The 26,064-nt window shown below is 42.7% G+C and overlaps 1 protein-coding gene, 1 long non-coding RNA gene and 1 pseudogene across 8 annotated transcripts in view; 1 reads left to right on the plus strand and 2 right to left on the minus strand.

The window, feature by feature from the left end:
- The window catches only part of LOC109023405 (uncharacterized), a 189,840-nt gene that overhangs the window by 72,496 nt on the left and 91,280 nt on the right, over positions 1–26,064 (minus strand). For all 6 annotated transcript variants that reach the window (XR_008671638.1, XR_008671634.1, XR_008671639.1 and 3 more), the window contains one exon: positions 23,722–23,876. This is a non-coding gene — a long non-coding RNA (uncharacterized lncRNA). The remainder of the gene's footprint in view (positions 1–23,721; positions 23,877–26,064) is intronic.
- ZNF609 (zinc finger protein 609) overlaps positions 1–26,064 on the plus strand; it is a 225,462-nt gene that overhangs the window by 56,079 nt on the left and 143,319 nt on the right. The window lies entirely within an intron of this gene.
- On the minus strand, positions 12,331–13,349 carry LOC101145404 (glyceraldehyde-3-phosphate dehydrogenase-like; annotated as a pseudogene).

Genomic DNA, 26,064 nt, shown 5'->3' on the forward strand with positions numbered 1-26,064 from the left:
GTATTTGTTTTTTGTTTATTCAGTCTTGCTGAGTTAAGCAGAAACCTCATAGAGGTGGGGTTTTTTTTGTTTGTTTTTGCTTTGTTTTGAGACAGAGTCTTGCTCTGTTGCCCAGGCTGGAGTGCAGTGGCGTGATCTCGTCTCACTGTAAGCTCTCCGCCTCCTGAGTTCAAGAGATTCTCCTGCCACAGCCTCCCAAGTAGTTGGAATGACAGGCATGCGCCACCACCCACACCCGGCTAATTTTTGTATTTTTGGTAGAGATGGGGTTTCACCATGTCGCCCAGGCTGGTCTCAAACTCTTAAGCTCAAATGATCCTCCTGCCTCAATCCTCCAAAGTGTTGGATTACAGGTGTGAGCCACCATGCCCACCCAAATAATACTTTTAAAGAAAACTTAGATTTTATTGTGGTGCCACTATATACTGGGCATTTATTAAGAATATATATAATTTTAATCTTGTATTGATCTTATCTTAGGGATGGTTCCTTATAATTGCATTTATCCTTCTTATGTGTTTCTGTATCTTTCAGAACCATTTCCAGAATTAATCAGGCTACCGAACAATAAATCCAATCTTAGCTTATCAACTCTCAGGATGATTCTGATTTTAAAAATTTTCACCAGGTTCCAGCAGTCCCTTATACTATATCAATTTCTTCTCTCCTTAACCCCTACTCTGGAAACCTTTTACTTGATAATGTTTGTCTGGCTCTTCCTTATTTAATTGCGAGTTTTAAGCTTCTTGCTTTAAAAATATAGCATTAGCTGATTTTAAAATTACCTCTGGGCTGGGTACGCTGGCTCACTCCTGTAAACCCAGCACTTTAGGAGGCCAAAGCACGTGGATCACCTGAGGTCAGGAGTTCAAGACCAGCCTGGTCAACATGGTGAAACTCCATCTCTACTAAAAAATACAAAAATTAGCTGGGTGTAGTGGTGCATGCCTGTAGTCCCAGCTTCTCAAGAGGCTGAGGCAGGAGAATCACTTGAACCCGGGAAGTGGAGGCTGCAGTGAGCCGAGATCATGCCACTGCATTCCAGCCTAGGTGACAGAGGGGGATTCTGTCTCAAACAAAACAAAACAAAATTCCCTGTGATTCAACAGATCCTATATGGGATGCTTTATAACAAAATTAATGTTTTTCTGGACTTACAGGTTGGAGGGCTATCCTAGTCAAGCAGTTCAAATTTATGGATACTCATTCAGTTCATCCAACAAATAATTATTAAATAACTACCATGTGCTATGCAGTGTGCTGGCACTTAGGATAAAGAGTTGAAGCCAGGCATGGTGGCTCACACCTGTAGTCCCAGCTACTTGGAAGGCTGAGGTGGGAGGTTCCTGTGAGCCCAGGAGTTCAAGTCCAGCCGGGACAACATAGCAAGATCCCATCTAAAAAAAATAAAAGTTAAATGGATGTGGTCTCTGCTCTGTGGAGTGTGTGTATATATATGATATATAAATAAAAATTATACATATATATTATTATTTTTTTTTTTAGACACTCTGTCACCCAGGCTGGAGTACAGTGGCACAATCTTGGCCCACTATAACCTCTGCCTCCTGGGCTCAAGTGATCCTCCCAACTCAGCCTCCCAAGTATCTAGGACTACAGGTGCGTGCCACCACACCTGGCCAATTTTGGATTTTTTGTCGAGACAGGGTTTCACCATGTTGCCCAGGCTCACCATGTTGAACCCCTGGGCTCAAGTGATCCACCCGCCATGGCCTCCCAAAATGCTGGGATTACAAGCGTGAGCCATCGTGCTGGGTTCCTGGAGTTTATATTCTAATGGGGGAGACAGATAAATTGGTTATTATAACAAACTTTGATGAGTAATGATAACATAGGGTATTGTGGGTGCACAGTGGTGGCCAGAGTATAGTGTAGGATCAAGGAAGATCTCTGCTCAAAAGAGGTGACGGAGATCTCTAACCTCTCTGATAGTTAAACAGAGACCCAAAGGGATAAGCAGGAATTAGACAGGTGATGGGAGAGAGGGCAAAAGGCTTGTGCCAGGTGAGAGAATAGCATAATCAAAGGCTAAGTGGTAAGACTAATCTTGAGGCATGAGAAGAACTGGAAGAAGTTCACTATGACTGGAAGAGGAGGAATAGAATGGTAAGATGAGGCTGGAGTGCTATGGGGTCAGATAGTAGAAGGCCTTAAAAGCCTTGTTAAAGGATTTGGATTTCATCCTAACATCTGCAGAAAACTATTGTTAGACTTTTTAGTGGATTACAGTGATTGATTTTTGAGTTTTTGAAGAATTACTCTTGATGTCATCTGCAGAGTGGATTGGAGAGCAAGATTGGAGGCATTTAGGAAGCTGTTAGCATAGTTAGCAAGACAGCTGGACCAGAATAGTATTAATAGGAAAGGAGCAAAGTGGGTAGATTTGAGAGAATAGAAGTTCAATTGATAGCATCTTGGTAATTGATACCATGTTGGGAAGAGAGTGAAGAAGAAGTCGAGAGTCATGTCCAGATTTTGGGCATGAACCAAGTTGTTCATGGAACCACTTACTCATAGGAGGGAACACTGAAAAGGGGCAAGTTTGCAGGGAATGATAATGAGTTTAACTTGGGACATGTTTTGAGGTGCTTGCACTGCCTGTGCTGGGGATAATGTAAGCAAAATAGATTTGGTCCTGCTTTTTCTAGGGCATACGGTTTAGTAGGGGAGATAGAATGGAATCAAACAATCATATGCACATCTATCATTTTACACTATTAAAATTATAAAAGTGAAAGTTATAGGATGCTGAGAGCCTATAATTAGGAACTGAACCATTCTTGGCGGGGGCAGGGCGGGGGGCGGGGGCGGGTCAGGGAAAATATCCGTGAAGAAGTTTGAGTAAATATCTGAAGGATAAATGGTAGTTAATTTGGAAGAGGGAGTTGAATGAATGAACAACCAAGTAGAAATGTCTCTTGAGGACTGGATGTGTGAGAGAGAGAACTGGAAATCTAAAGATTTAAGAGTTTATTAATGTGAACACATAAATGGTAATTGATGCCATAGAAGTGAGTGCACTTACCCAGGAAGAATGTGTCTGTATTGAATGAAAGGGGCTCAGTATGGGTCACTGAGGAACACCAAGAAGGTAGCTACCTTAGATGGCATATTGGGAACTGCTTCCTTGTGTCCTAGAGAGAATACAAAACCCACAGCTGGGAACATATGTCTATACAAACATTTTAAAATCCACTGAAAGAGGTTATAGAACTTGCTTGGTTCTGTAGTTAGAATTGGTTTTATTGGATTGAGGCACACTTTGAGGAAAAGTTCGTTTCTCATGCCACTTATGAACAATGGAAGAGTGATCTTTGCTTTTTATTTTAACCACTTGCCATATTTTCCCTGCCTGGCATCATCACTCTCAACTTTTTTAGTTTTCCTTTTTTCTTTTTTGACCTAATTTTCAGTTATTTAAACTCTCAACTTCTAATAGTATTAAAGTGAAAGCATAGATATTGTAATCAGGCCTATGTTTGAATCCCAGCACTGACTGCCATTTAATATATATAGGATCTTCTGCAAATTACCTCTCCGTATCTCATTTTCCTTAGATTTTATATGGTTTTAATTTAAAAGATCTAAAAGTACACTGTAAATGCACAGTATATGGAGGTTATAGTATAATAGTTACAGGTCAGCAACAAATGTTTGTTCTATTTTCCTTTCTCCTTGCAGCCTCTCTTGTCTTTCCAGGCAGGTGAGTAGTTTCATCTGTGATCATTTATGCTCTGTACCACCTCCTCATGGCAGTATGTTACAGCAGCTTTTCTACCAGAGCATAAGGAGTCTTGCATTTTTGTGGTAAAAGTCCTTTCTGGAGAAGCAGTACAGGAAGGTTTCTGGGTTGCTATAACCAGGATTTTTCAACAACAACACTATTGGTATTTGGGGCTAGGGTAATTCTTTGTTGTTGGGGTGGTCCAGTTTATTGTAGGATGTTTCACAGCATCCATACCTTTACCATATTCGCTCCAAGGTAAGACAACCAAAAATGTCCCCAGACACTGCCAAATATCCCCTGGAGGGCAAAGTTTTTATTTGAGCACTATTTGCTAAAATATTGTTGTGGATGCTATTTACATAACTATGTGTTCAGTTTATGAAAATGCAGAGTTGTACATATATGATATATGTAGTTTTCTGTTGTGAATGTCGTTTCCGTAGAAAGTAGAAAACCAAAGGCAGTTAGAGAGCCAGTCTCCCTAACCTGTGTCTCAGTTTTTATTATCCCCAAATCTCTATTTTTCTTTTTATTTTTTTATTCTCGTTTTCTTAAATTTTTAGCTAATATTTTTTTTCCCCACACGTTCTGGTATTCTCCCCAAATCTCTAAAAGGTGAGGTGAAATTAAGGGAGAAAAGGGTTCACAATAGAATGGGAAGACAGCAAAAAGTAACCGAGAAACTGACTTCCAAATGTCTCTTCAATTCCTAGCTGTTAGGATATGGAATTCAACCTAGGGAAATTTCTATTACAAGATTTCAGAAATAAGCTCTGAGTATGGGACAGAATTAAATTATCAGCCGAAGAGATTATTTTATTATCTTTCTTCCCACCTTCTCTGCTACACTGTGACAGCGAAGGAGAGGCTCACCTGATTTTCGTCACTTCAGCTGTTACCTTTACCTGATGGCCACTGAAGTTATTTCTGAAAGTGTTCGCTTTTACTTTTAATATAAAATCTTTCCGTTCTTCTTTACTTTGTACAGGTGGGTAGAAAGTCCTTCCATATTAGATAATGTTGACTACTCCCTGAGAATGTAGTCCCCAGAGAAATCCTTGGATAGCACTCAAGCTGGAAGCAATAGGTTAAGTAACCCACGTCCATGTCTTAAGAGGAGTCCAAGAAAAGATCCCATTTTGAAGTTTGAAAGATCCTGTAAAGGGAGGGCAGACCTTGGGCCAAGCAGACTTTGAGGTGGTAACCAGCTCATAAACAAGAGCTGGCATGTGCCAACAAAGTCTCTCATCCTGGCTCCAGAGTTGGCTGAGGAGAGAAATTTGTGGAAGCCTCTGTAAGTGGAGGATTGTTCTTGGCTTTGGCTTTTGTGTGGCTGGATATGGAGTAGGGAGGGAGCTTGGACCTGGTCTCTGGGGTGTAGGCATTTCCCTGAGAGGAGGATTTTTTTTCCTTTCCTTGTTTTATTTTTTCCTCCCTGTCCTTCCCTTAGTGTTAACATTTCAAGGTACAGGAAATGATTGGATACTGATTGTTTTATAACTCTCTTAGGACAGCCTATTAATATTCTGCTGCCAAGACGACAGTCAGGAGGAATTTAGGTAGAATCAAGGCTCATAACCTTTATGAAAATACCCTAAGCAGGGAACCTTCAATTTATTTTGAAGTGTTTGAGTTTTACTAAAAGCCCATCATTGCCAGTGTGGTTTTTTAAAATGGACAGCCATAGTGGCTAAGGAGACCAGTAAGACCTCGAGTTGGCAGCAGAGTGAGCCTTCTGAGGAAAAAGGGAAGAGGAATATTGGTGTGGGAAAGAGGTGCAGCTGTGCCACTGGATCCCTGTTCCTTCATTATTCTTTACTGGCCCTGGCAGCTGTCAAAGTTTGCTTAATAGAGTTGTGGGCTGGAGATTGTTTCTTTATCCCTGTATAGGAGTACCAAACTCCAGCTGTGTTATCTAGGCTCTGGGGCCCTGGCACTTGGCTAACTAATGCTGAGGCATCTGGTGACTCGAGACAAAAGCCTATTATGTCAGAGAGAAGATTGGGCAAAGCACAAGCATTGTTATCTCTAATGCCCCCAGGGCAAACTCTCTACTTGGCAAGTGAGAATGCCTTAACCTTGTGAGTTTACAGCAACCTGTCCACTCGGTTTTATGTTTCTTTGAGATTATTTTCTACTAACGAGGTTTCAGCATTCTGGCATTGAAATCTATAAGTGCTTTATTGTAAAGAATTTGGAAAATTCAGAAAAGTAAAAGGAAGAACATAAAAATTGTACTTCATTCTACCAGATTCTTAAGAGAAGAATTTATTTAATGTTGTGGAACTGGCTGAGATTACTGGTTCAGGACTGGCTTGGGCATGATCTATACCTCATGAATCTCAACCCTGTCCCTTTAAGCATCTTTAATTTTCCCATTAGAGATCTGAACTGGTTTGGCCCTGCTTGGCTAGATTTTATTACAATTGATGTGATCTCACCCTGGAGTATGAAACTCATCTTCTGTGTTTAGCTTTTTATAACTTATCTCAAACCAATTTTTTATCTTCATTTGTGATTGTCTTCAGAAGTCTGGGTGTTTGTTTTTTTTAAACTGATGGTGGTGAGTATGTAGGGAGAGAGTAGTTTTGCAATTTTTAAAGACTTAATGTTGACCTGCTTTCTTCTCTTTGGAAAGAGGTGTCTGTGATGTCAGTTAACATAATTTGCTTTCGTTGATGAGCTTGCTCAAGACATAAGCTTATGAGATTTCTAGTTGTATAAAAAGAAAAGGGCTGTCTTTCATGTTTTCTTTTCCTTGCTGGAGTAGCATTTTAGTTAAGGAAGTTGCACAAAAAGAAACCCATCTTTTTTCTGTGTAATATTCTATATGGATTTCTATGTTGACCAGTCTAGACCTTTTGTCTATTCGATGTTTACGTAGATGTTTAGATTTAACTTTTAATACATTGTGGTTAAAAAAAAAAAAGGAAATTTTGGTGCAATAGAGAAAAGTATTTTGGATTTATTTATTGTTCCTTTTAAATGTTAAAATGAGGCAGGAATACAGTACTTGCAGCCTATTGTCTAAGAGTACTCTTTGACATTTATAATATCAGGTATAAGCATTTCCAAAAGAGATCTTCCTTAACATACCATACCCTTAATGATCTTTTGACAGGACAGAAATGGGGAGAGATGTTAGCAGGGTATATTTTAATTTATATTCTCCAAAAGTATACATCCTATACTATGATGAATTATTATAGATTTTATTTTCATGTAATATGGACTCCCTTGCATAACTGGAGAGAAACAGCTTCCAATTAAAGTAATTATGCTAGCAGCTCTGAAACTACTCTTTGGAACTGTTGTCAGCACTTTGGTTTGAAGAAATCAGACCAGGATTGACTGCCTAATAGTAGGCTTTTACCAAGAGCCTGACATAAGAATTTCAGGAAATCTAGGAAAATCTTTGAAAATCTTCTATATTATAGGCTGGGCACAGTGGCTCAAATCTGTAATCCCAGCACTTCGGGAGGCTGAGGCAGGAGGATCAGGAGTTCGACACCAGCCTGGCCAACATCGTGAAACCCTGTCTCTAAAAATACAAAAATTAGCCAGGTGTGGTGATGCACACTTGTAATCCCAGCTACTTGGGAAGCTGAGGTGGGAGGATAGCTTGAACCTGGGAGGCAGAGATTGAAGTGAGCAGAGATCACACCACTGCACTCCAGCCTGGGCAACAGAGCAAGACTCCATCTCAAAAAAAAAAGAAAAGAAAAGAAAATCTTCTATGTTATAAACTTAAATTTCGTGTGAATGGAAGATTGAGAAATGATGGCTGATGGCCTAAGCTCTGGGTAGAATTTCAGCTTTTTGCATGTTTATCAAATGGCTTTAATGTTCCTGCCTTTTCCTGGTTATTATTTAAAAAAATGTAATGTTTCCAGAAACCATTTAACAACTGATAACTGGAAAATTTTTTGGAAGAGGTTAGCTAGACAGGTTATACGGGGTTTTTTTTTCCTCATACAGTTTTTTTAAAAATTGAGAAATAATTCATGTTTTCTTTTTTTTTTCAGTATACAATTCAGTGGTTTATACTATATTCACAAACTGTGTACCCATCACATCACTAATTCCAGAATATTTTCATCTCCTCAAAAAGAAACCCTGTACCCATCAGCAGTCACCCTAATTCTTCATTTTACTTAGCCCCGGGCAGTCTACTTCTGTCTCTCCAGAAATTTCATGTAAATGGAATCATACAATCTGTGGCCTTTGGCCGGGCGCAGTGACTCACGCCTGTAATCCCAGCACTTTGGGAGGCCGAGGCAGGCAGATCACGAGGTCAGGAGTTCGATACCAGCCTGACCCAACATGGTGAAACCCTGTCTCTACTAAAAATACAAAAATTAGCTGAGCGTGGTGGCACATGCCTGTAGTCCCAGCTACTTGGGAGGCTGAGGCAGGAGAATTGCTTGAACCCGGGAGGTGGAGGTTGCAATGAGGCAAGATTGCATCATTGCACTCCAGCCTGGGCGACAGAGCAAGACTCCATCTCAAAAAAAAAAAAAAAAGTTGGGGGGGCCTTTTGTGTCTGACTCCTTTCACTTAGCATAATCTATTGTAGCATGTATCAGTACTCCATTCCTTTTTATGGTTGAATAATATTCCATTATATAGATATACCACATTTGTTTATCCATTTCATCAGGTGATGGATATTTGGGTTTTTTCCTTATTTTGACTGTTAATGGATAATGCTGCTATGAACATTCATATACAAGTTTTTGTATGGACATATGTCTTCAGTTTTTTTTATTATATACCTAGGGATAGAATTGCTAGATTATGTGGTAACTCTTTGTTTAACTTTGTTTGGAGCTGGCAAACTGTTTGCGAGAATGTAAATGGCTGTGCCATTTTACATTCCCGCTAGCAGTGTACAAGGATTCCAATTTCCCCACACTTTCAACAATACTTGTTATGGTTCATTTGTTTAATAATAGCCATCCTGGTGGGTGTAAAGTGGTATCTTGTGATTTTGACTTGGATTTCTTTAATGACTAGTGATTCAGAGCATCTTTTCATGTGCTTATGTGCTTGTATATCTTCTTTGAAGATATCTGATTCTTTGCCAATATTTTAATTAGGTTCTTTGTAAGAATATATTCTGGATAGTAGTGTTTTCTAAGATTTTTATGGTTATAGCTCTTACATTTAGGTCTTTGATCCATTTTGAGTTAATTTTTCTATATGGTGTGAAGTAGGGATCCAGCTTTATTCTTTTACATGTAGATATGCAGTTTTCCTAGCACCAGTTGTTGAGAAGACTATTCTTACCCCACATTGGATTTTCTTGACACCCTTGTTGAAAATTAATTGACCATAAATGTATGGGTTTTTATCTAGACTCTCAGTTTTGTTCTGTTGATCAACATATCTATCCTTATGGCAGTATTACAATCTTGATTACTCATCTTTGTAGTAACTGTTGAGAATTGTGAGTCTTTCAACTTTATTCTTCTTTTTGAGATCGTTTTGGCTATTCTGAGTCCTTTGCATTTCCATACAAATTTTAGGATCAGCTTGTCAATTTCTGCAAGAAGCAGGCTAGGATTTTGGTGGAGATTGTATTGAATCTGTCAGTCAGTTTGGAGAGTTCTGCAATCTTAACAATAAAAAATCTTCCAATCCATGAACATGAGATGTCTTTCCATTTATTTATAACTTCTTTAATTTCCATCAATGATGTTTTGTGGTTTCAGTGTACAAATCTTGCCCTTTTTCTTTTTTTTTTGAGACGGAGTCTCACTCTGTCCACCAGGCAGGGGTACAGTGGCACAATCTTGGCTTGGATCACTGCAACCTCCACCCACCAGTTTCAAGCGATTCTCCTGTTTCAGCCTCCCGAATAACTGGGACTACAGGTGCACGCCACTAAGCCCAGCAAATTTTTTGTATTTTTAGTAGAGCTCGGGTTTCACCATGTTGGCCAGGCTGGTTTCCAACTCCTGGCCTCGAGTGATCCACCTGCCTAGGCTTCCCAAAGTGCCGGGATTACAAGCATGAGCTACCACGCTCAGCCCTGTTTTTTCTTTTCTTTTTTTTTTTTTTTTAAGCCAGTCAAATTTAGGGGTTGTACACCAAAATCTTGCACTTCTTTTGTTAAATTTATTCCTGAGGATTTTATTCTTTTAGATGTTATTTTAAATGGAATTGTTTTCTTGATTTCATATTTGGATTATTCATTGCTAGAGTACAGAAATACTATTGTTTTATATGTACTGATCTTGTATCTCACTACCTTGTGGAATTCATTTGTTGGCTCTGATATGATTTTTGTGCATTCCTTAGGATTTTCTATATATGAGATCATGTTATCTGCAAATTGAGATCCTTTTACTTCTTACTTACAATCTCGATGTCTTTTTTCTTTATTTCTTGCCTAATTTTTCTAGCTATAACCTCCAGTACAATGTTGAATAGAAGTGGCAAGAACAGACATCCTTAACTTCTTCACTGATTTTAGGGAGTAACTTTCAGTCTTAATTATTAAATATGATGTTAATTAACTGTGGACTTTTTTATAGATGACTTTTATCAATATGGGATTTTTTTTTTTCTTAGAGAATGGGGTCTTGCCTTGTCACCCAGGCTGGAGTGCAGTGGCACAATCACAGCTTACAGCAATGGCATAATCACAGCCCACTGCATCCTTGACCTCCCAGGCTCAAGCAATCCTCCTGCCTCAGCCTTGCAAGTAGCTGGGACTACAGACACATGCCACCACATGTGGCTATTTTTGTTGTTGTTTTTTGTAGACACAGGGTTTCACTATGTTGCCCAGGCTGCCCAGTCTAGTCTCAGACTCTTGGGCTCAAATGATCTTCCCACCTCGGCAATCCCAAAGTGTTGGGATTACGGTCATAAAGCACCGTACCCAGCCCAATATGAGATTTTGAAGGGAACATTTATACTGTAGTTAGAGATTTTAAATTATGTTCATATTTTTCAGAACAAGATAATTCTTGAGGGACAGGTGAGGAAGGAGGCTGGAGAAACCTCTGGAATGTAAAGCACATAAGATTGAGAGCACCTAGCTTCTAGTGTCCATTCCCCTACTTAAGCTGAATAACATTGGAAATTCTGTTTAATTCTTTGGGCTTCCTTCATTCATGCTTTCTGTTCATCACATATTTATTGATCATCTAGTTTGCCAGGTATTTTGAGGATGCAGGGTTAAAAGACTAACGGCTATCTGAGTCGTTGTCGTCAGATATCAGCTACACTCCATTTCCAACATCTTTTTTTTTTTTTCTGTAAAGATGGAGGTGATGGGCATATTTGATTTGTGGGGACATGTTACGGCCCTGCTTATTTTCAGAGTTCAGTATATTCTCAGTGTTAAGACCAGCCTTACACATAAGATGGCATGAGTGCTACCTATGTGTCAGTCTCTTACACAATTATTATTTCAAAGTACTGTAGTTATAGCAGTGACTCCCAAATATCCATTCCCTGCCCTGACATCTTTACTAAATTTGACCATGATTTCCAGTTGCCTAACAGATTTCCTTGCTTAGTTGTCCCAAATGTATTTCAAATTCACAAAGTTCAAAGAAAAATCATAATTTGTCCCTAAAGTCCACCTCTCTCCATTCCTTTCTCCAGTACTTTCTCAGTGTTAGTACTGGGAATACTTCTGCCCAGTCACCCAAACTAGAAACTTGTGAGTCATCCTTGATACCTTTCCCTCACTGCTCACATCTGGTACATCACAAAGGTTCTTTAAGAGACTATCTCCTGCTTATCTCTTGTAACTTCCCCTCTTTATACTTGTTGCCACTTCCTTTGTTTAGACCCTCATCATTCTTAACCTGGACCAAACTCTACTCTTACCCCCTTTCTTTCCCACTTGCCATTCAGGATCCAACTTAAATATCACTTTCTCTTTATAGCATATTCTTGTTAGCCAGTTGCTCAGACTTCCAAATGAAGTTAAACACCTATTAATTTTATAGAAATATTGAATATTATATAGGGGTTAATAGCACAAATTATAGAATTATGCAGGCTTGAGTTTGAATCCTGGCTCCTTTTTTTTTTTGAGTTGGAGTCTCACTCTGTTGCCCAGGCTGGAGTGCAGTGACGCGATCTCGGCTCACTGCAACCTCTGCCTCCTGGGTTCAAGCGATTCTGCTGCCTCAGCCTCCTGAGTAGGTGGGACTACAGGTGCGTGCCACCACGCCCAGCTAATTTTTGAATTTTTTAGTAGAGATGGGGTTTCACCATATTAGCCAGGCTGGTCTCGAACTCCTGACCTCTTGATCCAGAATCCTGGCTCTTTTTTATTGGTGGGGGTTTTAAAAAATTTTATTATTATTATTATTTTTTTTAATTTTTTGTGGGTTTTTTTATTGTTTAATTTCTTGTTTGTTTTTTGTTTTTTGGCTGAGCACAGGGCACTTTATTGATGGTACATGACAAGGTGGGGCACCCTAGGCCCCTCCCTCTCCAAGGGGTCTGCATGGAAACTGTGAGGAGGGGAGATTCAGCTTGGTGGGGGACTGATTATGGCAGGGACTCCCCAGCAGTAAGGGCTTCTCTCTTCCTCTCATGCTGTCGCTGGGCTGGTGGTCCAGGGGTCTTACTCCTTGGAGGCAATGTGGGCCATGAGGTGCACCACCCTGTTGCTGTAGCCAAATTCATTGTCATACCAGGAAATTAGCTTGACAGAGTGGTCCTTGAGGACAATGGCTGCCCCAGCATCGAAGGTAGAAGAGTGGGTGTCGCTATTGAAGTCGAAGGAGACCACCTGGTGCTCATTGTAGCCCAGGATGCTCTTGAGGGGGCCCTCCGATGCCTACTTCACCACCTTCTTGATGTCATCATATTGGCAGGTTTTTCCAGATGACAGGTCAGGTCCGCCACTGACACATTGGCAGTGGGGACATGGAAGGCCATGCCAGTGAGCTTCCCGTTCAGCTCAGGGATGACCTTACCCACAGGCTTGGCAGCGCCAGTAGAGACAGGGATGATGTCCTGGAGAGCCCTGCAGCCGTCACACGACAGTTTCCCGGAGGGGCCATTTATAGTCTGGGTGGCAGTGATGGTGTGAACTGTGGTCATGAATCCTTCTATGATACCAAAGTTGTCATGGATGACCTTGGCCGGGGCGCTAAGCAGTTGGTGATGCAGGAGGCATTGCTGACGATATTGAGGCTGTTGTCATACTTCTCATGGTTCACGCCCATCACAAACATGGGGGTGTCAACAGAGGTGACAGAGATGTTGACCCTTTTGGCTCCCCCCTGCAAGTGAGCCCCAGCCTTCTCCATGGTGGTGAAGACACCAGTGAACTCTACGACGTACTCAGCACCAGCATCACCCCATTTGATTTTGGAGGGATCTTGGTCCTGGAAAATGGGTGATGGGGTTTCCATTGATGACAAGCGTCCCGTTCTCAGCCTTGACGGTGCCATGGAATTTGCCATGTGTAGAATCATACAGGAACATGTAAACCATGTAGTTGAGGTCAATGAAGGGGTCATTGATGGCAACAGTATCCACTTTACCAGAGTTAAAAGCAGTCGTGGTGCACCAGGCACCCAGTACGACCAAATCTGTTGACTCTGACCTTCACCTTACCCATGGTGTCTCAGGGATGCGGCTGCCAATGTGAGAGAATATGTGGCTGTCTGTCGAACAGGAGGAGCAGAGACTTTTTTGAGATGGAGTTTCACTCTTGTTACCCAGGCTGGAGTGCAATGGTGCAACCTCGGCTCACCACAACCTCTGCCTCCTGGGTTTGAGTGATTCTCCTGCCTCAGCCTCCTGCGTAGCTGGGATTACAGGCATGTGTCACCACGCCTGGCTAATTTTGTATTTTTAGTAGACACGGGGTTTTTCCATGTTGGTCAGGCTGGTCTTGAACTGCCGACCCCAGGTGATCCACCGACCTCGGCCTCCCAAAATGCTGGGATTACAAGGCGTGAGCCACTGCACCTGGCCTTGGTTTTTTTTTTTACACTCTGTCACCCTGTCTGGAGTGCAGTGGTGTGATCTTGGCTCACTGCAACCTCTGCCTCCCAGGGTCAAGTGATTCTCCCATCTCAGCCTCCCGACTAGCTGGGACTACAGGCCCAAGCCACCACGCCTGGCTAATTTTTGTATTTTTTGGTAGAGATGGGGTTTCATCATGTTGGCCAGGCTGGTCTCAAACTCCTGACCTCAAGTGATCCGCTTGCCTCTCAAAGTGCTGGGATTACAGGCATGAGCCACCGTGCTGGGCCTGAATCCTAGCTCCTAATAGCTGTGTGACTTTGAGCATATTACCTAGCCTCTGGGCCTCAGTTTCCTTTTATCTGTAAAGTAACACTGATAACTACTTTATAGAGCAGAAGTGAAGATTAAATGCAGTTACAAAGGTTATAATTATACTATCACGGCTACAATATATTGAACATACATTATTTGCTAATCACTGTGCTAAGTATAATACTTGATACTTATTGCCCATGGAAAGTAGTTAGCTCAATGCCTAATATTAGTAGGCATTCAATAAACAAAAGCTAGTATTTTCTGTGTGGTCTTCTTCCATTCTTAGCATCTTAAGGGCAAGAACCATGTCTTGTCTTTGTGACTGACAGTATGGTAGATAACAATAAACAGTTGTTGAGTTTGAATTTATTTAATGGGATTTGAGTAACTGCCAAGAGGTCTTCAGTATAATATTCCCTGCTAACTTGACTGCAGTTCCTTTGGAATTGAAGGTTTTGAGTTTTCTATTAAAGTATACATACCCCTAGAGAGAAGTAATACTTTGAGCTATTATCAACAGCCATCTTAAGGAAATTAGTTGTTTATCAGCTGCTTTCAAATCTGAGAAAGACCTTGCAGGATGAGACTTGGGTAGGAAAGAAAGAAGACGGGAAAGAGACCTGAGCTCACAATATCATGTGTAACAAAATCACTTTTTCCTATTTGCCTCAAAATTACTCTTTTTCCTAATTTGTAATGTATATCATTCCACTTAACATACATGTACTGCATTTAATAGCTATAGCTCTCCTGTGGGACCATGGAATTAGATCAGCAGAAATGAGTCATTTCCATTACTTGAATTACTTAGATTATTTAGCACTTTGTGATATTATGGGCATGATGGCAGATTCACTCCTTATGTAGTTAATAGCTTTATATTGAGTACTGAGAGGATATTCTAGACCTGGTCCCTAATTTTGGCCAGCTATTTTGGCCAAATTAATGTCAGTTATCAGCTGCCCTATGAACTGCCCAGAGGATTGCTGAATACAAGATGAGATGATAAACCTAAAAACACTGAAAAGGCTACACAAATGCAAAGTGGATTATTCCAGACATTATTATTATTATTATTTGGGACAGTCTCGCTCTGTCACCCAGGCTGCAGTGCAGTGGCGACAATCATGGCTCACTGCAACCTCTGCCTTCTGGGTTCAAGTGATCCTTCCACCTCAGCCTACCAAGTAGCTGGGACTACAAATGTGAGCCACCATGCCCAGCTAATTTTTTCTATTTTTTGTAGAGACGGGGTCTCCCTATGTTGCCCAGGCGGGTCTTGAACTCCTGAGCTCAAGAACCTCCCACCTCAGCCTCCCAAAGTGCTGGGATTAGAAATTTGAGCCACTGTGCCCAGCCTTATTTCAGACTTTAACACATGACCTTGGAAAACTCAACGTTGTGGGCCTCAGTTTCCTCATCTCTAAATGAAAGACTTGGGAAAAAAAATTACTTCCAACACCCTTGTCAACTCTAACATTCTGAGAAATTCCATTCTCTCTCTTTCTAACCTATGTCCCTTGCTTCCATATAGTCTGTTCTTAGCACAGCAGCCAAAATGATTCTTTGAAACTTGTCCATTCATTATCACTTCTTTGCTCAGAACCCTCCATTGGCTCTTAATTTCATTCAGAGAAAAAGTCAATGATCCACATGATCTGTGCTTCTCTCTGCTATACCTCTATGGCCTTATCTCCTATTTCTCCCTACTATCATGCCCCTCCAGCCATACTGGATTCTGCTGTTCCTTGAAATACAGCTCCTCTTGCCTTAGGTCTCTTACATCGAAGGTTCTGGCTACTAGAATTCTTTTATCACAGAGAATTACGTAGCATGGCCAACTCCCTCATCTCTCTCAAGTCTTCACTCAAATGTCAACCTATATGAAATTTGCAACCACCTCTGTACCCTCCTTTTATCCTATCCCATTATTTTTTCTCGAAGCACTAATCTTTTTAATTTACTATGTGTATACTTTATTATGCTTATTGTTTATTATCTATCTGCTAGAATGTAAACTCTACCAAGGCAGAGATTTTGTTTTCTTTTGTTTTGCTTTGTGAATCTTTGTTTCTCAAGCACCTATAATAGTACCTGGCCCAATAAATATTTATTAAACATATGAATGAAATGTGCAGTATGGTAAATACTAATCTCGTTTTTAGCTGATGTGAGCCTCAGTTGACTGATTTATGAGGTGCTGGTTTTGTTCTCTGTCTTTTTTGTTAGAGGCATTCCTCAGATATCTGGTAGTACTTGGTTGTCTGCTCACGTTTTAAACATCTTTAAGATGGAGCGCTGAAAGTTATATTTGAAGCTGTGAGTGCATTTGCAGGACATCTTTATGGTAAGCTTCACAGCAAGATGACTGTTAAGTTGGGAAACCCCAGATGTCAAGATTGTTAGGTGTTTTCTTATAGGCTTACCAGATTTCTTAGAAAAATAACAAGCCCCTTCCAATCCTCCTGGAGAGTAAAGATTTCTTTGAGCTAGGTGAAAAAGAGGACTGGGGCTTCAGCCTTCAGCATTCAGTATGTTTAAATCCACATTTAATCTCCTTATTTTAGATATGGTACCCATGTCCTCCACTATTCCTGGAGCACCCTGGTCCAGAGATCCTCTATTTGAGCTTTCTCTATTTGAGAAACTAGCCTCTCTAGTTTTTTTGGGTTGGGGGTGGTACATGAGTGAGAAAAGGAATTAAATAAATAATTGCTGCTTTTTTTTTTTGAGACAGAGTCTCGCTCTGTCACCAAGGCTGGAGTGCAGTGGCGCAATCTTGGCTGACTGCAACCTCTACCTCCCACGTTTAAGCGATCTTCCTGCCTCAGCCTCCTGAGTAGCTGGGGCCACAAGTGTTTGCCACCACGCCTGGCTAATGTTTGTATTTTTAGTAGAGCTGGGGTTCCATCATGTTGTCCAGGCTGGTCTCGAACTCATGGGCTCAAGCCATCTGCCCGTCTCAGCCCTCCCAAAGTACTGGGATTACAGGCATGAGCCACTGTGCCCAGCCATAATTGCTTCTTATATAGTTTTCAATCAGTGTTATTCATCCTAAATCATTGGTTTCACATCATCTGGTACTGCCAGTTACTGAGCTTTTAGGGGAAGATTCTGTAGTGTTGATTGGTATAGTTCAAAGTTTTTTCTATTGCATGCTTATTATTCAATATAGCGTTCTGAGGTTTGCTTAGTCAGTTATCATTCCTTCATTTGCTTTCCAAGTTCCAAAATATTGTTGTCTCCTCTCTAGTTTATCCCCCTCCTTGTGGGTTTAAGTCTTTTAAAATTCTTTATTGTTTCAGTGTGGTTTTTGTCTACTCTATTTATTGCAACTATTTTCTTGTTTCCCGTTTTTCTTGTTTGCTTTCAATTGACAGTTTTATTGAGATAACTAGAATCACATGTAGTTTCATAAAATAATACAGAGAGATCCCTTGTACATTTTACCCAATTTCCTCTAATAGCAACATTTTCCAAAACTAGTGTAACAGCCAGGTTATGGGCATTGATACAGGCCATCAATCTTACTCAGATTTGCCTTGTTTTGCTTGTTCATGTCTGCGTATGTGTGGTTATTTCCATCCAATTTTATATCATGTGTAGTTTTCTCTTTCCACACCACTGTCAAGATTCTGAGCAGTTCCATCAACACAGCAATCACTGTTATTAACCTTTTTTTTTTTTTTGAGATGGAGTTTCACTCTTGTTGCCCAGGCTGGAGTGCAATGGCACAACCTCAGCTCACCACAACCTCCGCCTCCCGGGTTCAAGCGATTATCCTGCCTCAGCCTCCCGAGTAGCTGGGATTACAGGCATGCCCTGCCACACCCGGCTAATTTTGTATTTTTAGTAGAGACGGGGTTTCTCCGTGTTGGTCAGGCTGGTCTTGAACTCCCGACCTCAGGTGATCCACCCACCTCGGCCTCCCAAAGTGGTGGTATTACAGGCATGAGCCACCACACCCAGCATTTTTTTTTTTTTTTAAGATAGAGTCTTGCTCTGTCGCCCAGGCTGGAGTGCAGTGGTGTGATCTGGGCCCACTGCTGCAACCTCCGCCTCCCTGGTTCAAGCGATTCTCCTGCCTCAGCCTCCCAAGTAGCTGGGATTGTAGGCACGCGCCACCATGCCTGGCTACTTTTTGTATTTTTAGTAAAGATGGGGTTTCACCGTGTTGGCCAGGCTGGCCTCAAACTCCTGACCTTAGGTGATCCGCCCACCTTGGCCTCCCAAAGTGCTGGGATCACAGGCGTGAGCCACCGCGCCTGGCCGTGTTAACTTTTTTATACCATACCCACTTTCCCTGCACATGTGAACACAGTATATTCCCACCTCCATCCCTAATCTCTTGTAACCACTAACCTGTTCTCCATTTCAAAAATTTTGTTATATAAAAACTGTTATTTAGGCCCGGTGCAGTGGCTCACACCTGTAATCCCAGCACTTTGGGAGGCCAAGGTGGGTGGATCACTTGAGGTCATGAGATTGAGACCAGCCTGCCCAACGTGGTGAAACCCTATCTCCACTAAAAATACAAAAATTAGGCGGGCATGGTGGCGTGCGCCTGTAATCCGAGCTACTCAGGAGGCTAAGTCAGGAGAATTGCTTGAACCTGGGAGGCAGAGGTTGCAGTGAGCCGAGATCATGCCATTGTACTCTGCACTTCAGCTTGGGCGACAGAGTGAAACTCCGTCTCCAAAAAAAAAAAAAAAAAAAACTGTTATTTATATAAATATGTAAAGTGAAACAGGGTCTCTGTCACCCAGGCTTGAGTGCAGTGATGTGATCATAGTTTACAGTAACCTTGAACTCCTAGGCTCAAACTATCCTCCTGCCTCAACCTCCCAAGTAGCTAGGCGCATGCCACCACCCCTGATTAATTTTTAAAATTTTTTGTAGATACGAGGTCTTGCTATGTTGCCCGGGCTGGTCTGGAACTCCTGGCCTCAAATGATTATCCTGCCTCTACCTCTCATAGCACTGGGATTACAGTCATGAGCCTGGACAAAAATGTTATATAAATTGAATTGTACCATATGTAACCTTCTGGGATTGGCTTTTTCAATCAGCATAATTTTCTGGAGATTCATCCAGGTTGTTGCGTGTATCAATAGTTCATTCCTTTTTGTTGCTGAACAGTAGTATTCCATGGTATAGATATACCACAGTTTGTTTTACCATATATGTGTTGGAGGTGAGCTGGGCTGTTTCTAGTTTGGGACTATTATGAAAAAAATGGCTATGCACATTTATATACAGTTTTTTGTGTGTGTGTGAACATAAGTTTTCATTTCTCTGGGACAAATGCCCAAGAGTGCAGTTGCTGGGTCATATGGTAATTGTGTTTAGTTTTTTAAGAAACTGGTTTTCAGAGTGACTATACCATTTTACATTACCACCAGCAAATGTGTGAGAAATCTAGTTTCTTTGCATCCTTGCCAATATTTACTGTTATCTCTATTTTTTATTTTAGCTATCCTGGCAGGTATGTAATGGTACCTCAATGTGGTTTTAATTTGCATTTCTCTAATGATAACAGTGTTCAAGTTATTTTCATGTGCTTGTTTATCACCTGTGTATTCTCTTCAGTGAATCATTTGGATGTCTTTTGCCCACTTTCTTTTTTTTTCATTTTTATTATTTTCATTAATTTTTTTCTTTGGCCACTGGAATAAAGACTCACCATTTTCTAACTGAGTGATGTTTTTTAAATATATATTTTTTAGAGACAGGGTCTCACTCTGTGGCACAGAGTGCCATTGCAGCTTTGAACTCCTCGGCTCAAGCTGTCCTCCCGCCTCAGCCTCATGAGTAGCTAGTACTACAGGCACATGCCACTACACCTGGCTAATTTTTTTATTTGTTTGTGGAGACAGGGTCTTGCTATGTTGCCGAGGCTGGTGTTGAACTCCTGGCCTGCAGTGACCCTCTCATCTCAGCCTCCCAAGGTGTTGGGATTACAGGCATGAGCCCCTGTGCCCAGCCTATGGCATGATTTTAGAAGTGGTTTATGACTGTATAGCCTCTTCCTGTTCTTGCTTGTTTTCTGAGCCTGATTCTCCAGACTTCCTGGGAATTCAGTGAGTCACCCACTACTAACCTTTCATCTTTTGCTTGAATCAACTAGGGTTCGTTTCTGTATGCAACTAGGGACCTTGAGTTATATAGTTTCTGAATTTTGAGAGTAAAAACCACAATACATATTAAAGAAGTGCACCATCTTACCAGGGAGATGGGACTTAATGAAATACTAGAACTGGCCGGGCTCAGTGGCACATGTCTGTAAACACAGCACTTTGGGAGGCCAAGGCAGGAGGATCACTAGAGCTAAGGAGTTCGAGATCAGCCTGGGCAACCTAGCAAGACCTCGTCTCTACTAAAATTCAACCCCCCACCCAAAAAAAATTAGCTGGCAGGCAAGGTGGCATGCAGGCCTGTCCCATTTACTCAGTCCCAGCTACTCTGGGAGCTGAGGGGCAAGGACTGCTTGAGCCTGGAAGGTTGAGGCTGCAGTGAGCCAGAATTGTGCCACTGCACTCCAGCCTGGGCGACAGAGAGAGACCCTGTCTCAAAAAAGAAAAAAAAAAAAAAGGCCGGGCACGGTGGCTCACGCCTGTAATCCCAGCACTTTGGGAGGCCATGGTGGGCGGATCACCTGAGGTCGGGAGTTTGAGACCAGCCTGGCTAACATGGCGAAACCCCGTCTCTACTAAAAATACAAAAATTAGCCAGGTGTGGTGGTGGGCACTTGTAATCCCAGCTACTCGGGAGGCTGAGGCAGGAGAATCACTTGAACCTGGGAGGCGGAGATTACAGTGAGTTGAAATCGTGCCACTGCACTCCAGCCTGGGTAACAGAGTGAGACTCGCCAGGTGCGGTGGTTCACACCTGTAATCCCAGCACTTTGGGAGGTCGAAGCGGGTGGATCACCTGAGGTTGGGAGTTCGAGACCACCCTAACCAACATGGAGAAACCCCATCTCTACTAAAAATACATACAAAATTAGCCGGGTGTGGTGGCACATGCCTGTAATCCCAGCTACTCGGGAGGCTGAGCCAGGAGAATGGCTTGAACCCAGGAGACGGAGCTTGCGGTGAGCCGGGGATCGTGCCATTGCACTCCAGCCTGGGCAACAAGAGTGAAACTCTGTCTCAAAAAAAAAAAAAAGAAAAAGAACAGAGTGAGACTCCATCAAAAAAAAAGAAAAAAGAAAAGAAGAAATACTAGAACTGTATTACACAGAAATGTGATAGCTTATCTAACACAGATAAGTGATATAAATAAAGGGGAAATTAATGGCTGGAGCATGTGGAACAGGTTTATAGAAAAACTGGACGCAAAAATTTACATAGAAAGAAGAAGTGTTTATATACTGTGGCCCTTTGGCAGAACACAAACTGTAATATGATTGTTTTGCCCCCTTAGGGGCACTATCTTCTTCATTGAAAATGTATATCCTAGGGCCGGGCGCGGTGGCTCTGCCTGTAATCCCAGCACTTTGCAAAGGAGGCTGAGGTGGGCGGATCACCTGAGGCCAGGAGTTGGAGACCAGCCTTATCAACATGGAGAAACCCCGTCTCTACTAAAAATACAAAGAAAAATTAGCCAGGCGTGGTGGCGCATGCCTGTAATCCCAGCTACTCGGGAGGCTGAGGTGGGAGAATTGCTTGAACCTGGGAGGCGGAGGTTGCGGTGAGCCGAGATCGCGCCATTGCACTCCAGCCTGGGCAAAAAGAGCAAAACTCCATCTCAAAAAAAAAAAAAAAAAGAAAAAAAAAAGAAAATGTATATCCTAGGATGTTCTAGTTAGGTTAATCTCTTTCCTTTGTTGCATTAGGAGGTTAAAAAAAATTTTTAGATGGGTTAGATTTCCCTCAAAAATATTTCTAGTGATAAGATGTTCAAATAGTATATTGAGGTCTACTGCTAGATCAAAAAGTCAGTTGCTAAGACACTTGATTGTCACAAACGGTTAACCATCCTGGCATTTTAAGCTTTTGAGTAATGTAAAATAATTCTTCTCCACTAAAATGTTTGAGGCTTTTGCTTTAGTTTATAGACTGGTTTATTATACAGTTTATTTGTAAATTTGGCTCATCATAGAATGTATTAGTAAATTTGTCCATAGGCAGAAGCCAGAGTGTTTAGTTTTTAAAAATTTTATCTGTAAAGTGTGGATTTTTGTTTGGTTTTATTTATTATTTATTTATTTTTTTGAGAGAGAGAGTTTCGCTCTTGTTGCACAGGCTGGGGTGCAATGGGGCGATCTTGGCTCACCGCAACCTCCACCTCCTGGGTTCAAGCTGTTCTCTTGCCTCAGCCTCCTGAGTAGCTGGGATTACAGGCATGCACAATCACGCCTGGCTAATTTTGTATTTTTAGTAGAGACGGGGTTTCTCCATGTTAGTCAGGCTGGTCTTGAACTCCCGACCTCAAGTCATCCACTGCCTCGACCTCCCAAAGTGCTGGGATTACAGACGTGAGCCACTGCGCTGGACTGGTTTTATTTTTTATAGAGATAAAATAAAACCCAGGCTAGAGTGCAGTGGTGTGATCATAGTTCACTGCAGCCTGGAATTCCTGGGCTCACGCAATCGTCCCGCTTCAGCTTCCTGAGTAGCTGGGGCTACATGCATGCACCACCATGCCTGACTGGTTTTTGTACATTTTTCTTTTGAGATGGAGTCTTGTTCTGTCACCCAGGCTGGAGTGCAGTGGCGCGATCTTGGCTCACTGCAACCTCCGCCTCCCAGGTTCAAGTGATTCTCCTGCCTCAACCTCCCAAGTAGCTGAGACTACAGGCGCCCGCCACCATGCCTTATTTATTTATTTCTTTTTTATTTATTTATTTTTATTTTGCTTTGTGATGGAGTCTCACTCTGTTGCCCACGCTGGAGTGTAGTGGCGCGATCTCGGCTCACTGCAAGCTCCACCTCCCAGGTTCACCCCATTCTCCTGCCTCAGCCTCCCAAGTAGCTGGGACCACAGGCGCCCGCCACCACGCCCGGCTAATTTTTTGTATTTTTAGTAGAGACGGGGTTTCACCATGTTAGCCAGGATGGTCTCGATCTCCTGACCGCGTGATCCACCCGCCTTGGCCTCCCCAAGTGCTGGGATTACAGGCGTGAGCCACCGCGCCTGGCCAATTTTTTTATTTTTGAGACAGAGTCTCACTCTGTCACCCAGGCTGGAATGCAGTGGCACAATCTCAGCTCACTGCAACCTCCGACTCCCCGGTTCAAGCGATTCTCCTGCCTCAGCCTTCGGAGTAGCTGGGATTACAGGCGCCTGCCACCATTCCCGGCTAATTTTTGTATTTTTAGTAGAGACAGTGTTTCACTATGTTGTCCAGGCTGGTCTCGAACTCCTGACCATGTGCCTCAGTCTCCCAAAGTGCTGGGATTACAGGCCTGAGCCACTACACCCAGCCTGCCTGCCTAATTTTTATATTTTTAGTAGTGACAGAGTTTCACCATGTTGGCCAGGCTGGTCTCAAACTCCTGACCCCAGATGATCAGCCCGCCCTGGCCTCCCAAAGTGCTGGGATTACAGGCCTGAGCCACTGCGCCCAGCCTATTTTCCTTATTTTTGTAGAGATAGGGTCCCACCATCTTGCCCAGGCTGGTCTCGCACTCTTGGGCTCACGTGATCCTCTTGCCACACACCTCCCAAAGTGGTGGGATTACAGGTGTGAACCAGCTTACCTGGCCAAGAGTTTTATTACTAGCTGGATTATGATGTTAGCCCGTTGTGTATCTTCTATATCTTATGTTAGGATTCTTTTCTCCCATCTTCCCGCATCTTCATCTTTTCTTCCCCACAGCATATTCTTGGAGAGAAAGGAGTAGGCAGGAGTTTGCTATTTGAAGGCAAGTAGGGAGAGAGATGTGGGGAGGCTGGTCAAAAGAGGAAACTCAAGTTTAAAGCAATGAAACACCAACACTAACTACTTTTCTTTTTCTAAGTTGCTGATGGCTTTGTGTTTAGTAATCCAGATTAGGTCATGAATCTTTTGATACAGATAGGTTTTTTTGTGTGTTTTGTTTTTTATTTTTGTTTTTGTTTGATACGGAGTCTCACTCTGTCACCTCGGCTGGAGTGCAGTGGTGCAATCTTGACTCATTGCAACCTCCGCCTCCTGGGTTCAAGTGATGCTCCTGCTTTAGCCTCCCGAGTAGCTGGGACTACAGGTGCGTGCCACTGTGCCCAGCTAATTTTTGTATTTTTTAGTAGAGACAGGGTTTCACCATGTTGGCCAGGGTGGTCTTGAACCCTTTACCTCGTGATCCGCACGCCTCGGCCTGCCAAAGTGCTGGGATTACAGGTGTGAGATACCGTGTCCGGCCACAAATAGGTTTTTAAAATGTAGATTAAAAAAACTTTTGTGTCTGGCCGGGCGCGGTGGCTCACGCCTGTAATCCCAGCACTTTGGGAGGCTGAGGTGGGCGGATCACTAGGTCAAGAGATCGAGACCATTCTGGCCAACATGGTGAAACCCCGTCTCTACTAAAAATACAAAAATTAGCTGGGCATGGTGGCATGCACCTGTAGTCCCAGCTACTTGGGAGGCTGAGGCAGGAGAATCGCTTGAACCCGGGAGGCGGAGCTTGCAGTGAGCCGGGATCGCGCCACTGCACTCCAGCCTGGGCGACAGAGTAAGACTCTGTCTCAAAAAAAAAAAAAAACTTTTGTGTCTAACAGCAAAACAAAATCCATCTTTGTTTCCTTCCTCTTCTCCATCATATAGGAAATATGGAAAAGCAGAAAAGAATTGCGTTTTTCTGGCTGGGCGCGGTGGCTCACGCCTGTAATCCTAGCACTTTGGGAGGCTGAGGCCGGTGGATCACGAGGTCAGGAGATCGAGACCATCCTGGCTAACACGGTGAAACCCCGTCTCTACTAAAAATACAAAAAATTAGCCGGGCGTGGTGTCGGGCGCCTGTAGTCCCAGCTACTCGGGGGGCTGAGGCAGAAGAATGGCGTGAACCCGGGAGGCGGAGCTCGCAGTGAGCCGAGATCGCGCCACTGCACTCCAGCCTGGGCCACAGAGCGAGACTCCGTCTCAAAAAAAAAAAAAAAGAATTGCATTTTTCTGAAAAGAGAATAATTGGCAGAGTGGTACACTTGCTAGTGAATTACAGTGGGACTATAACTGATTCTAGAGAAAAGAAATTGTTATTCAAGTAGAATTCCGCCAGGTGCCGTGGCTCACGCCTGTAATCCCAGCACTTTGGGAGGCCAGGGCGGGCAGATCACGAGGTCAGGAGATCGAGACCATCCTGGCTAACACAGTGAAACCCCGTCTCTACTAAAAATACAAAAAATTAGCCGGGCCTCGTGGCGGGCGCCTGTAGTCCCAGCTACTCAGGAGGCTGAGGCAGGAGAATGGCGTGAACCCGGGAGGCAGAGCTTGCAGTGAGCCGAGATCGTGCCACTGCACGCCAGCCTGGGCGACAGAGCGAGACTCCAACTCAAAAACAAAAACAAAAACAAAAAAAGTAGAATTTCTTCTCTCGCCCTTCCCTTTTGGCTTCTACTATTTACTTAACTGAAACTTAACGAGTCCATTTTTTCCTTTCTCTTCCTTCCCTTTCTCTTCAGTGGATCTATTTCTTCCCTTTAAAAATTAGGTTGAGTTGGGCATGGTAGTATAGACCTGTAATTCCAGCTATTCAGGGAGGCTGAAGCAGGAGGATTACTTGATGCCAGGAGTTTGAGACCAGTCTGGGCAACATAGGGAGACCCCCATCTCACACACACACACACACACACACACACACACACACACACACACACACGGTATTTCTGAGAAAGTTGAACCTAAAACCTAGGGAAACCTAGGGAGACCCCCATCTCTCTCACACACACACACACACACACACACACACACACACACACACACACACACACACACACACACACACGGTATTTCTGAGAAAGTTGAACCTAAAACCTACTCCCCAGTAGATATTTTTTATGCTGTGTGAGAGTAAGGAAGCTTAGAAAATGGCCTAAAATCGCTTTTTCTCAAACTTCAAACTTTGCAT

Source organism: Gorilla gorilla, chromosome 16 (assembly GCF_029281585.2).
Source record: "Gorilla gorilla gorilla isolate KB3781 chromosome 16, NHGRI_mGorGor1-v2.1_pri, whole genome shotgun sequence".
Classification (NCBI taxonomy): domain Eukaryota; kingdom Metazoa; phylum Chordata; class Mammalia; order Primates; family Hominidae; genus Gorilla; species Gorilla gorilla.